Here is a 10470-nt window from a genome sequence, read left to right on the forward strand (position 1 = left end):
CAGTGTACCTCCCTGCCTTCAGTTAAGTGAATTGTTTTGCAGTCAGCTGCTTAAGCTTTTCTTCCTCACCCTTCACTTGAAGATGAATTCCTGCTGCTTTATCCAGCTGAGAGGGAACCTGAGTATTTAAGGCAGCTTACAGTAGCATAGTACTTCTGTTGGATGAACTTCTTTCACAAATGTTGATATTAGATTTCCATGAACAATGAAGCAATGCCAGGGACACTAAGGGTCTTCTATTGAAGCCTGGAGTGTACCTGGGTCATTTGGTGTCCATCTGGGAGAGGCTGATGAAAGGTGGAGATGTCTTCTCTTAGGTCTTTCTGAAGTGCTGTTCATCCTGGGTCTATTTTACTTACCATAAGTAGGATAAAGCACGGAGGCTTGTCATTCTTCCTTTCCTCTTTAAAAGGGAGATTAGTTGAAGTACCCAAGATCTCTACAGGGAATTGCCAGGTGGAATGTGGCTGGGTCTACCAGGCCCCACTAAATTAGCGCACAAACCACTGAAGATAGAAAGCAGACCCTGGTGGGTTGAAGGCTGAATGATTGTGCAGCAAGATGCAAGAAGAGGTTATAGACCACCCAATGTTAGAAAGATAATTTTTTTGGGGTAAGAAAGCTTACCTAAATTGTGCTCCACCAATTTCTACTCTAACTAGAAGCTTACTGTCCTAATACCCATCGTTGAATGGTATAAAATATGAAGTAGTGACTATATGAAAGAGCCTCACCATGAATTAAACAGCCAGGTACTGCAAACATGCTGAGCACAGAAGATATCCCTGTCTTGACTATTTGGAGTGAGAGCTGCCCTGGTCAGGGACAATCTCATATTCTGTAACTCCACACTAGTAAAGACCCATATGTCTGGTGATATCTCTTAATGACAACAAATAAGGAGAAAAAGTTGCCCTTTGTTAATTAAAATATAATCAGTCATAGATAACCATTAACTAGGTTTTCACTGATGCTATGCCACTGAACAGTTCTGAAATTGCTGAAGAGAAACTGCACCATAAAGTAGGGGGCAAACTTCCCCTTGCTACCAGATGCAAAGTGGTACTTTCACCCAGATATGAGCTATAAAGCCAAGAGATCCATCCTTATCCTGTTATATAGTTAAAAAGCTAAATATAAGACTGGTATGGTTCCCAGAATTCAGACTTTATCACATTTAAGCATCATGCTTTTTCTACCCCTAATAGTTTCTAACTGACAACTCATTAGCTGTTTGAGGCTATCAAGCTACAATTTAGATGTGGCTTTACATTTACTTTACCACTAATTATTATAATGCTATTGTGCCTTTCTTGATGCTTGACAAAAACTAAAAGCAAAGACCTAAAAGCTGAAGAGCTTTATCCACCCCTCCCTTTCTCGCTCCCCTGATAACATATAAAGCTTTTAAAATGGCCACAGCAAATCTTTGTGAGAGCTAGGACAGTGAAACAGATCTAACTCCTATTTGAAAAGCAATGTCTACAATATAGACCACAACTGATTGAACTTGCTCAGTGGAATGGCTCTCTGGAGGGTTGGACAGTAGGGTGGGATGGGAGCTTAGATGCCTCAGTTGGATTTGGTGAGGTTGAAGTAAACCAGCCATGTTTTGTGCTAAGGAATTTGCAATTCAAACAGGAAGAAAAATTCTCTTTCATCACAAACTTCAAAGTGGTTTCCAGTAGTCTCATTGACTGGCTTATTGATTCTGCCTTTTGTTCTCAGAGGAAGAAAAAAGTCCAAGAGGTAGCTTGCCTGAGAAACAAAAGGCTGTACTATGGGTCTCATTTAAATTCTCTGTGATTATTCATTTTTTGGCAGCTTGTTTCAAAGTGTCTCTTCAGCTGTTTTATATGCCTTTGTTTCTAATGCTCTCTATGATTATCCTGTAAGGTCTTGATCTCCTAACTCAAGGCACGCAACATAACTCAGAGGAGTCTTTCTGTGATTCTTCTATCTGAAACAAACTCTAATAGAGTTTGCTGGTAAAACAGTGGTGGCTGCAAGTACCGTGTGCTCCATGCCAGCCATCACTGTGTGCCACTATCTGTCATGCACTCATGATCTTGTTCAGGTTTGCATGAAGCATGAAAAAATGGTGCTCAGTGTGGGGAGACTCATGGATATCTTCCCTTCTTCAGGCTCTGCAGAATGGTCTTTATCTCTACCAGGTCTCCACCTGGCAGTTCACTGTTATCTTACCTCTCAAATGCAGCAGAGATGTACCTAGAGGAGTTCAAGCATCTACTCCTTAGTCATGTAAACATGACAGCATCTCCAACCTCTTCCAATAATTTTCCTCATCTGGCACAGATATTAGAATAGATCTTCTATGAGTGCCATGCGTGAGCCAAACAAGAGACATTGTCTTTGGACTTTTTCTTACTACTTTCAAACCCAAACAGAACATCCACTTTGCTTATGTGGGAAGTAGAAAACTTACCCTTGGACTCAGTTACATGTGGAATGGTGGTTTATTCAAAAAATATCTAGGGAAAGTTTAAAGTAAGAAGACAGGATTTTGTTACTCAAGGGACATGACAGCATTGCTTTCAGGTCCCATTCAATGCATATGAGAGAAGTAGTGGAGAGAAGAGTGGAGAAATGACTTAAAAGTGCAAGGTAGTTTCTGAGAGTTACCTGCTCCCATTGCAGTTCTAAGTCATCTCTGATAGCTAAATAGATTGTTTGAAACTGTCAATACAGAATAGTTTTGTGGATGAAAGTTGAAAATTTTGCTCAGTAACAGCTTTTTGAACTAGGATTCCCTGTAACCAACAACTCAACAATCTTCATATTCCTATTCATTAAATAGGGTTTTACACCCCACCACCCTTATCCATTCCAAACTTTCAGTTAGGAACTGAGTCTACTTTTTCAACCTTGTAATGACTTAAATAGGCACAAGAAGGTTGTAATTACATTCTATTTTGAAAATGATAGGAGCCATGCCCCCGCATAGCTGAGGTAACCCTAACCCTAATTAGGACCCTAGAAAGCATGTGCGGTGCCACTTTCTCCCATCAAGAAGATCAAAAAGTATTCCCAATTGAAGCCTTTGGGAACACCTGAACTCCCTTGGGGAGCCTTTACGCAACCCCCCACACAACACAACTGTGCTTTTCATGGCCATGAAATTCCAAAATGAAAACTATTCTGAACTGATGGTTTGCTCCACAAACATGCTGTTAGGGCTGTTTTGTTTGTTTTTTGTTTTGTTTTTCAAAACATCCAGAGGCAACAACATGAGGCTGCAAGAGGAGACGTTCAGGCTGAATTATCAGGAAATGTGTCTTAGAAATGCGGTCAGGCTCTGGAACTAGCTCCTGCTGAAAGTGGTCATGGCACAAAGTCTGCCAGAGTTCAAGAAGCGTTTGGACAATGATCTCAGACACATGGTAGAGCTTAGTGATAAGGTTTAGTGGAGAACTGTTAGTCTTAGGTCAGAGGTTGGACTCAGTGATCTTGGACGTCTCTTCCAACCTAGATGATTCTGTGATCCTGTGAATCCTCTATCTGGGTTAGAAAAACATTGCCTGGCTGGGGCTTAAGTTCAAGGCCAATTCTAGTTACAACTGGTGACAGTTTAGTAAATGAAGCAGCCAGAAGGACCACCTTTTCTAGGAAGGGAGAACAGCACTGTCAGGCTCTGACAAATTCAAGATGACATCCCCTACCCCATATAACTAAGTATTCCCAACCCTGTGAACAGCCCTGAGAGTAGGCATGTTCCAAAATGTGAAAATCAGTTTTCTAATTTTGGTAATATTGGCTGTAATTTTAGAAGAATACCTAGACAGGAAACATTTTTAATCAAGCAGGATTTGATGGCAAGCTCAACTGCAAACAGGCAAGCCTCTGAACTGGCTATCAGTGCATCAGAACGGTACGAGCAGAGTGAAGATGAGTGCAGGGCCTTGCCACGTACACCAGGTAAGATGGGAAAAAATCACTTTAATAGTAATCACTTAGCATGCATTTATTAGAGTTTAGCACCACCTAATGTGCGAGTGCTTCAACTTCAAGCACTTCCCACTGCAGGCAAGGAGGAAACAGCTGGAGCTAGAGAAAGCATCTGGCATCAGTAAGCAATAAAATTTAAACCCTCATCTAGTGTGCTTCTGACTCTGCCCTTATGAGGGAAGAACTCAGGAAGAGGAGAAGACTGCTCTGACTCCAGTATCAACTCTGACTCCCCAGAAGCTGCAGGAATTGCCATAGAGACAGCTTTGCAGGGCTTGAGAGATGAAAAGTACTTACACTAGTAAATAAAAGCTGTAGTGTGATGATTCACAACATGTTGCAAGAGCATTGGGCTAATTTCCAGAGTACACTTAGAAAAGCTCAGTTTTAACACAAGCAACTCAGTTGAGCTCTGGTGATACAGCTATGTTTCTAACTTTCCTCTAGCCTTGTAGAAGCTATGCTTGCAAAATTATTGCATCTGCTGACAATGTGAGGAAATCAGAATAAGTGAGCCAATAGATAAACTGACTCCCCCTTCCTCATTTTTTAAAATTTATTTAAATTACTATTATAATTAGGATACACAGACTGCAAGAATAAATTCAGCAAAATAAACCAAGAAAATTAGAAAAGATTTGGGTTTCTGACACATTTAGATCTAAATATGTAGAAGAAAATAGGGACTGAAGTGCTGTCCAGGTTTTCCAAGGCTCCCTACAGAATACTTGGTGAGAAGAAAACACCTAGAAGACACCCACAAAAGCCAGCTCTCTACCTCTCACACATAGCTCCTGCCTGCAGCTGAGTATCTCACCAAACCTTTCTCACAGAGCACAAACAAGCTCTTTCTGTGTCCACACTTTGAGCTGTTGGCCATTTCTTAAAGGCTGGGGCTTGGGCCACATGCAGTGCAAACAGAGGTTTAGGCCTCTGGCCTGGCCAGAAGCCACTCTTGGCCAGAGAAGCCATCAGTTTCTTCATGTATGGTATTTAAAAAGAAAATAAACTCTGAGCTTCCACCTGCCTGTCCCCTGTGACAGGAAAAAGTAGGCCAAGGTGGCAGCTGCTTCTCAAAAGATCCCATGAGGAATTATGTTGAGATCAGGAAACAAGGCCTTAAGGTAGAGATGTCAGCAGAATGTCAGGAGAAAGATGAGACCACAACTTGTCTGGCCAATGTTGATTTTTTCAGAACAATCCCTTTGGAAACCAAGCCCAGCAATATCCAGCAATGCTTTTACCCTGAGTAGGCAACCCTCAGAATACCAACATACTGTTTCCAACAGTGAAAGCTACGTATATGAAAACACACAAAGCTCAGGTTTTTCCTTCCCCAACCATTTGACTTCATTTGCTGCCACTTTATATAGCCAGAAGCCTGTGAAGCCCACTACAGCCCAATGCATCTCTGGAGCAGCTGGAGGTGTTCCAACCCATGACTCTTGTAGCACACAGAGCTTCCCCAGCTCCCATTTAAATAATAATCTCTTTTGGGTCCCCTAAAGTGACGCAAGTCAGCCTTTTTCTGATTGTGAAGTAGGCTTTGAGTTTAGCTGGGAGTTGAGCCAGGATAAAGAATGGGGTTTCAAGTAAATATAGAAGGTCTCAGCAAGGGTCATTCTAAGTCAGCTTAACAAATGGACCCTGGATAACCCCTTAGAAAGTACTATCCTCCCTCAACCAAGTACACTTGCTAACAAAGGTGACTCAGACATAAGAAAGGGACTACAAAGATTTGCAAACTAAGGGCTTACTGGGCCATGACTTCTTGTGTCTGCATTACTTGGTAAGATTCAGTGACCCAAACCTGAGAGACTCTTTCCCAAGAATCATCATGTTTGGAGGCACTAGATGTTTTAAAATTAGATAACCTCTTAGAGTATAAAAACATAAAACATATATATTATACTACTGTTAATGCTGCAGAACATATACCCTAGTGACAAATGAAAGGGAAGTTTCATCCTTGTTAAGTTCAAAGTCAAGTGATTTTTAGCAGGCAGAAATTAGCTAACATCTCTAGAGATAATTAGCTCTGTGTAAAGTTATAATCATAACTATATTCCTACATCTTTAAAAAGCTTCATCCAACCTAGTAGTAGGATATATTCTGGAATCCTTCAAACATTTAGGTGCTTGCCAGCTCATGATTTTCAACTAGATTCTTATAGATATCCTTGTGCTTAGAAGGGCAAATCAGTTATGATTTGCATCAAGATTTTAAGCAACTTTTCACATAACACATGGGAACTAGGCCAAATGAGATGCATTTGGACCTTTTAAGTCATTGATTTTTGATCATTTGATCAGATTCCTGCCATGTATTACATTGCCATTTTCAGAAGAGACTTTCCATAGTGAAATATTGGAACATGTGGATGGTGGTGAGAGTAAGCACTGAGCAAATTGCCCTGAATAAGAGAATTTCTCCAAAATTACCTTGATTTTTAAAATAAGTATTTGTTGCATGAATTAAAACTCATGAGGTGTTTACTTTCTATAACTACCCTAGTTAAAGAGAATTTACTATATATATATTTTTCTTTTTGTTTAAAAACTCATTTCCCCACATCTTTTGCACAGGCCATGACAATTACACCCCACAGAACTGCATTAAGGGATGTAACCAGGGTTCTGGTTTTGAAGACTGCTCAGAAGAAAAGTTAACAGCACTTGTACTCTTGCGATATTAATGTATAATGAGTGATGAAGTCATGCTGTGGTAACCATTTCCAGGACAAAACCCAAGTGGCTCCATTCACAAGTCAGAGCTTTCATGTACTGCATCTTTGACAGAGTTACCTTTGTTCTTGTACCAGCCTGAATTAGAGTTATTGACCTAGATAGCATTGTAAAGAGTCAGACTTTTAGTGGCTATACAGAGCTTGTCATAAACATAAATAATTTTAAGGGACTAGTAGTAACACATTAGGAGAAAGCTTCAATGTTTCTTGTCTATATCACAGAGAAAGCATTATGAAGTTTCAACGTGGGACAATTATTTTTTCCCCTCTCATAAAACAAGAGAGAAAACTGTGAGTAGTTTTACTTCATGGAAGAAAACTTTTAGACTGAATAATTTTTGAAGTCTCATTGCCCATAAACAAACCAATTATGTTAGTATTTTCAATCAACTCTTTAACTACCATCCTTAAAAACTAGGACTGTGGAACACCACTCATTGAATCAATATTACAGCCAGAACCAAAACAATTGGTGGAGTTATAGTATTAGAAAAGCAGTTAATAAGACTACTAGGCTGAAAAACACTGTGAGGAGTCAAGCAGAACAGAAACAGTCCCTACAAACATGCTGGACCAACTGAGAGCACATCCTGCTCACCAGCCTGAGACAGCAGGCAAATCTTTTCATACTTACTGAAGATTCACTTTATCAAAGCTTTTAGTAGAATATTAAACAAGCTCTCAAGAAGTACATTAGAACTGAGGTATTACAGGGTACACATCAGTAGTCTAGCACAAGATCTGGATTCTAACTCTGCCTGCATTTCTCAGCTGTCAGGCCGCAAACCAGCCCTGGTTCAAAGTCCTGCAAGATATTTCAATGTGTCATTCTTTGTATTTTTCCTGAGCACCACAACACAAAAAGCACCACCATACTGATTGATACTTCTTGCCCACATCCTTCCAACACGTTCTTCCTACACCATCTCTCAACATAACTAAAACAAAACAAAAAATAACAATCAAAAAGGCAAAATCCACATACTAAGGACTATGATCATCCAGGTACATCCAAGTCCTCTAATGCTACTGTCTCTGACAGAAGCACAGGACCATTTTCCTTCTAGAGCTTGTTTTCCCTCATCAAGCTTCTTCCTCTAAGTCTTCCCTGTGTGTGACACACCCTCAAAGAGTAACACAAGGTGAAGCTAATGGAGATGTGATGGTCTATTAAGCCCTCCTTAATTAGTGTGGGATTACACAAACCATCGAAGTAATTTAATAAAATGGTGAAAATGAGAGGAATGTTATAGAGAAAGATATGATCTCACTGTATTTCTGCTTTGAAAAAAGCAAGAGGGAGAGAGATAGCATAAGAACTGGATTAATAACTCCTTCCCCCAGAGCATGTTAACAGTTTTCTTCAGTGCAGGGGTACCTAGTAGAAGGAACAAGAATGAAGCAGAGAACACTGTAAAGCCCTAGTGTGAAGGGAAAGCTCACTCCAGATGTACAACACTGGTACAAGAGCAGGACAATAACTCTGTGTCTTCTCTTGCAATTTAAATGTGTTCCAGACCAACTCCCCAAAAGCAAGTGCCCAAAACAAATTTGAAATTGAAGCTTCTTCCAAGATACAGAAATCCATGTATTTAAAAGAACTCGAGTGATCTTTTGTGTAGGGGTTTTATTCTTGCCTTGCATCAAAGACAGCCTGGAATGGAGACAAATCAAAGAGATATTTCTCATTTATGATATAGCAGTAGATGCAATTGCAGATGAAATTATGCAGGCACAAAATTGTGCTCATCTTAGTCTCTGTACAAGAAAATGGGATATAAAATTAGGATAACAGCTTTAAGAACAGCTACAGTGAATGCAGTTCAGCACAGCTGATCTTTGAAAGAGAAAAGTTTTTTCTTCAGAAACTTGAACTTGAAACATCAGGATAACCCTAAGGAAACTGCAGTGGCATGTTGTGGAACACCAATGCCTTCGATAACATCTTGGTGGGTTTGCTTATTGCTGGCAATGGCTGATGGGGCTGCAGATAAGAAATCTCATTACTTCTCTGGGTTGCTACTGCCTCTCTTGTAGGAAGAGAAGCCCCCTTGGCTACCCCGTTTTTATGATCAGGTGGAAAGCTGATGGCTTTGGCACTTTTCTCCTTGGCCTTATGGCTAAACAGTACCAGTAACTGTTATAATATATATCTTGGGCACATGGTGCTGGAGGGGTACCACTGGAATGGTATTGGAATAAACAGAGCCTAATACTGCCTTCAGCCATACCTTGTGTTACTTTGACTTTGGCCAGGTTTAACTGAAGGCAGAAACTGGCTTTGCCTCTGTACAAATTAACTTATTCAAGGTAGTATTTCCCCTCCCCGCATTTTTTTTTTCCCGGGGTCATCACTTGCACTATCTTTAAAAGCTCCTGTTAATAGAAAAAAATTCCCCTGTTAATTTTGTATTCTAAACTCACCATTTCAGTAAAAAATAAACTTTCTCAGCTCAAGAAAATCAAGGACTGAAATCCTATATAAACACAAGAAAATTAAAGTAGATTATATCTGCAGTTTCTCTCTCTCTCTCTTTTTTTTTTTTTTTTTTTTTTTTTTAAAGCACTTTGTGCACAATGCACTTTTCTCTTGTATTCTGATTTAATAACTTCATTGCTGCATCTCCAGTAATGTGGTGGAACCACATTGTGCCAGGTGCTGTACAAAGGGAAAATAGTTTCTAGTCTAAATAGTATAAAGTGCAGTTGAGGTAAAATACTGCATCTGCCCTTCCCTGATCATTATCATAGGATCATGGGAGTTGGCAGCAGAGCCCAGAGCATCCCCTCAATCCCTCGCTCCCGCTCTGCCAACTGCTGCAGCAAATGCTCCTGTCTCCTGAACGTGCTATTGTCTTTCAGGACTGTTGTTAGCTCACTGTTGAACAGTGCTGCCGTTGGTACATTTCAGAGCATAAACCAAAGAATTGTTCTGTGCTGAATATTAGCATATGGCTTTTGACATCTGGTCCTCTAAGAGCGATAAACTGCCAATCAGGAGGCATACAGGGTACAAGCATATTTTTATCACTACCCTTACTAATCACCAAGATTAGTCCCTGCTTGGCAATTGTGACTGAGGAACACACGGAATCTATTCAAATATCCTCATCCATATTCATTTCCATTTAAACAAATTAAATTCTCGTGTAAAATAATCCTCAAATTCTCAAAAAAGCTGTTTGTTTTTCTACTTAGGTGGCATGAGTTCAAAGACATCCTGTTAAATATGCATAATTTCTTAAGAGCAAAAATTACAGCTTTTAATAGTGTTTGCCTTCCACTTCATGAAAATCTCCTTTAATGTCACTGGAGATCTTTAGAGCCTGGACAGGAGTTTCCTTTTCCAGTCCAGGAGGGTAGAAATGCCATCATTTTCAGAGCACAGCTGCTTTATCATGACACATTGGCGTGCACATTTTGAATAACAAACACTGAACTCCAACAAGCATTTCTAAGTCTCTATTGATTAAAAACAAAACAAAACAAAACAACAAAAAAAAAAACAAAACCAAAAAAAAACACCTCAAACCTGAATCAACAAACTATAAATGAAGAGGAATGGATAATCCATTCAACCTGAATCTTTTGACTTTTGTGGAAGGAAATGTTTTTTTTCAGAATATGACCTTCAACAGCTAGCAACTACATATCAGAGCGTCTCCTTGTCAGTGGTTGTCTCTGAGAGGTGAGAGAGAAGGACATGAATTTTAAGCAGAGATTAATTTAATGAGCCATTGCATTAATAGTAAGAAAA

At 39.8% G+C, this 10470-nt stretch overlaps 1 long non-coding RNA gene across 1 annotated transcript; it reads right to left on the reverse strand.

Moving 5' to 3' along the window:
- Positions 1-3404: 3404 nt before the first annotated feature.
- LOC118169949 lies at positions 3405-9366 on the reverse strand. The gene is made up of 3 exons (XR_004752387.1): positions 9357-9366; positions 8737-8743; positions 3405-3515 (listed from the first exon to the last, which is right to left on the reverse strand). It is a non-coding gene; the product is annotated as an uncharacterized LOC118169949 (long non-coding RNA).
- Between the last annotated feature and the right edge of the window lie 1104 nt (positions 9367-10470).

The sequence above is a fragment of the Oxyura jamaicensis genome, chromosome 7 (assembly GCF_011077185.1).
Source record: "Oxyura jamaicensis isolate SHBP4307 breed ruddy duck chromosome 7, BPBGC_Ojam_1.0, whole genome shotgun sequence".
Lineage (NCBI taxonomy): Eukaryota > Metazoa > Chordata > Aves > Anseriformes > Anatidae > Oxyura > Oxyura jamaicensis.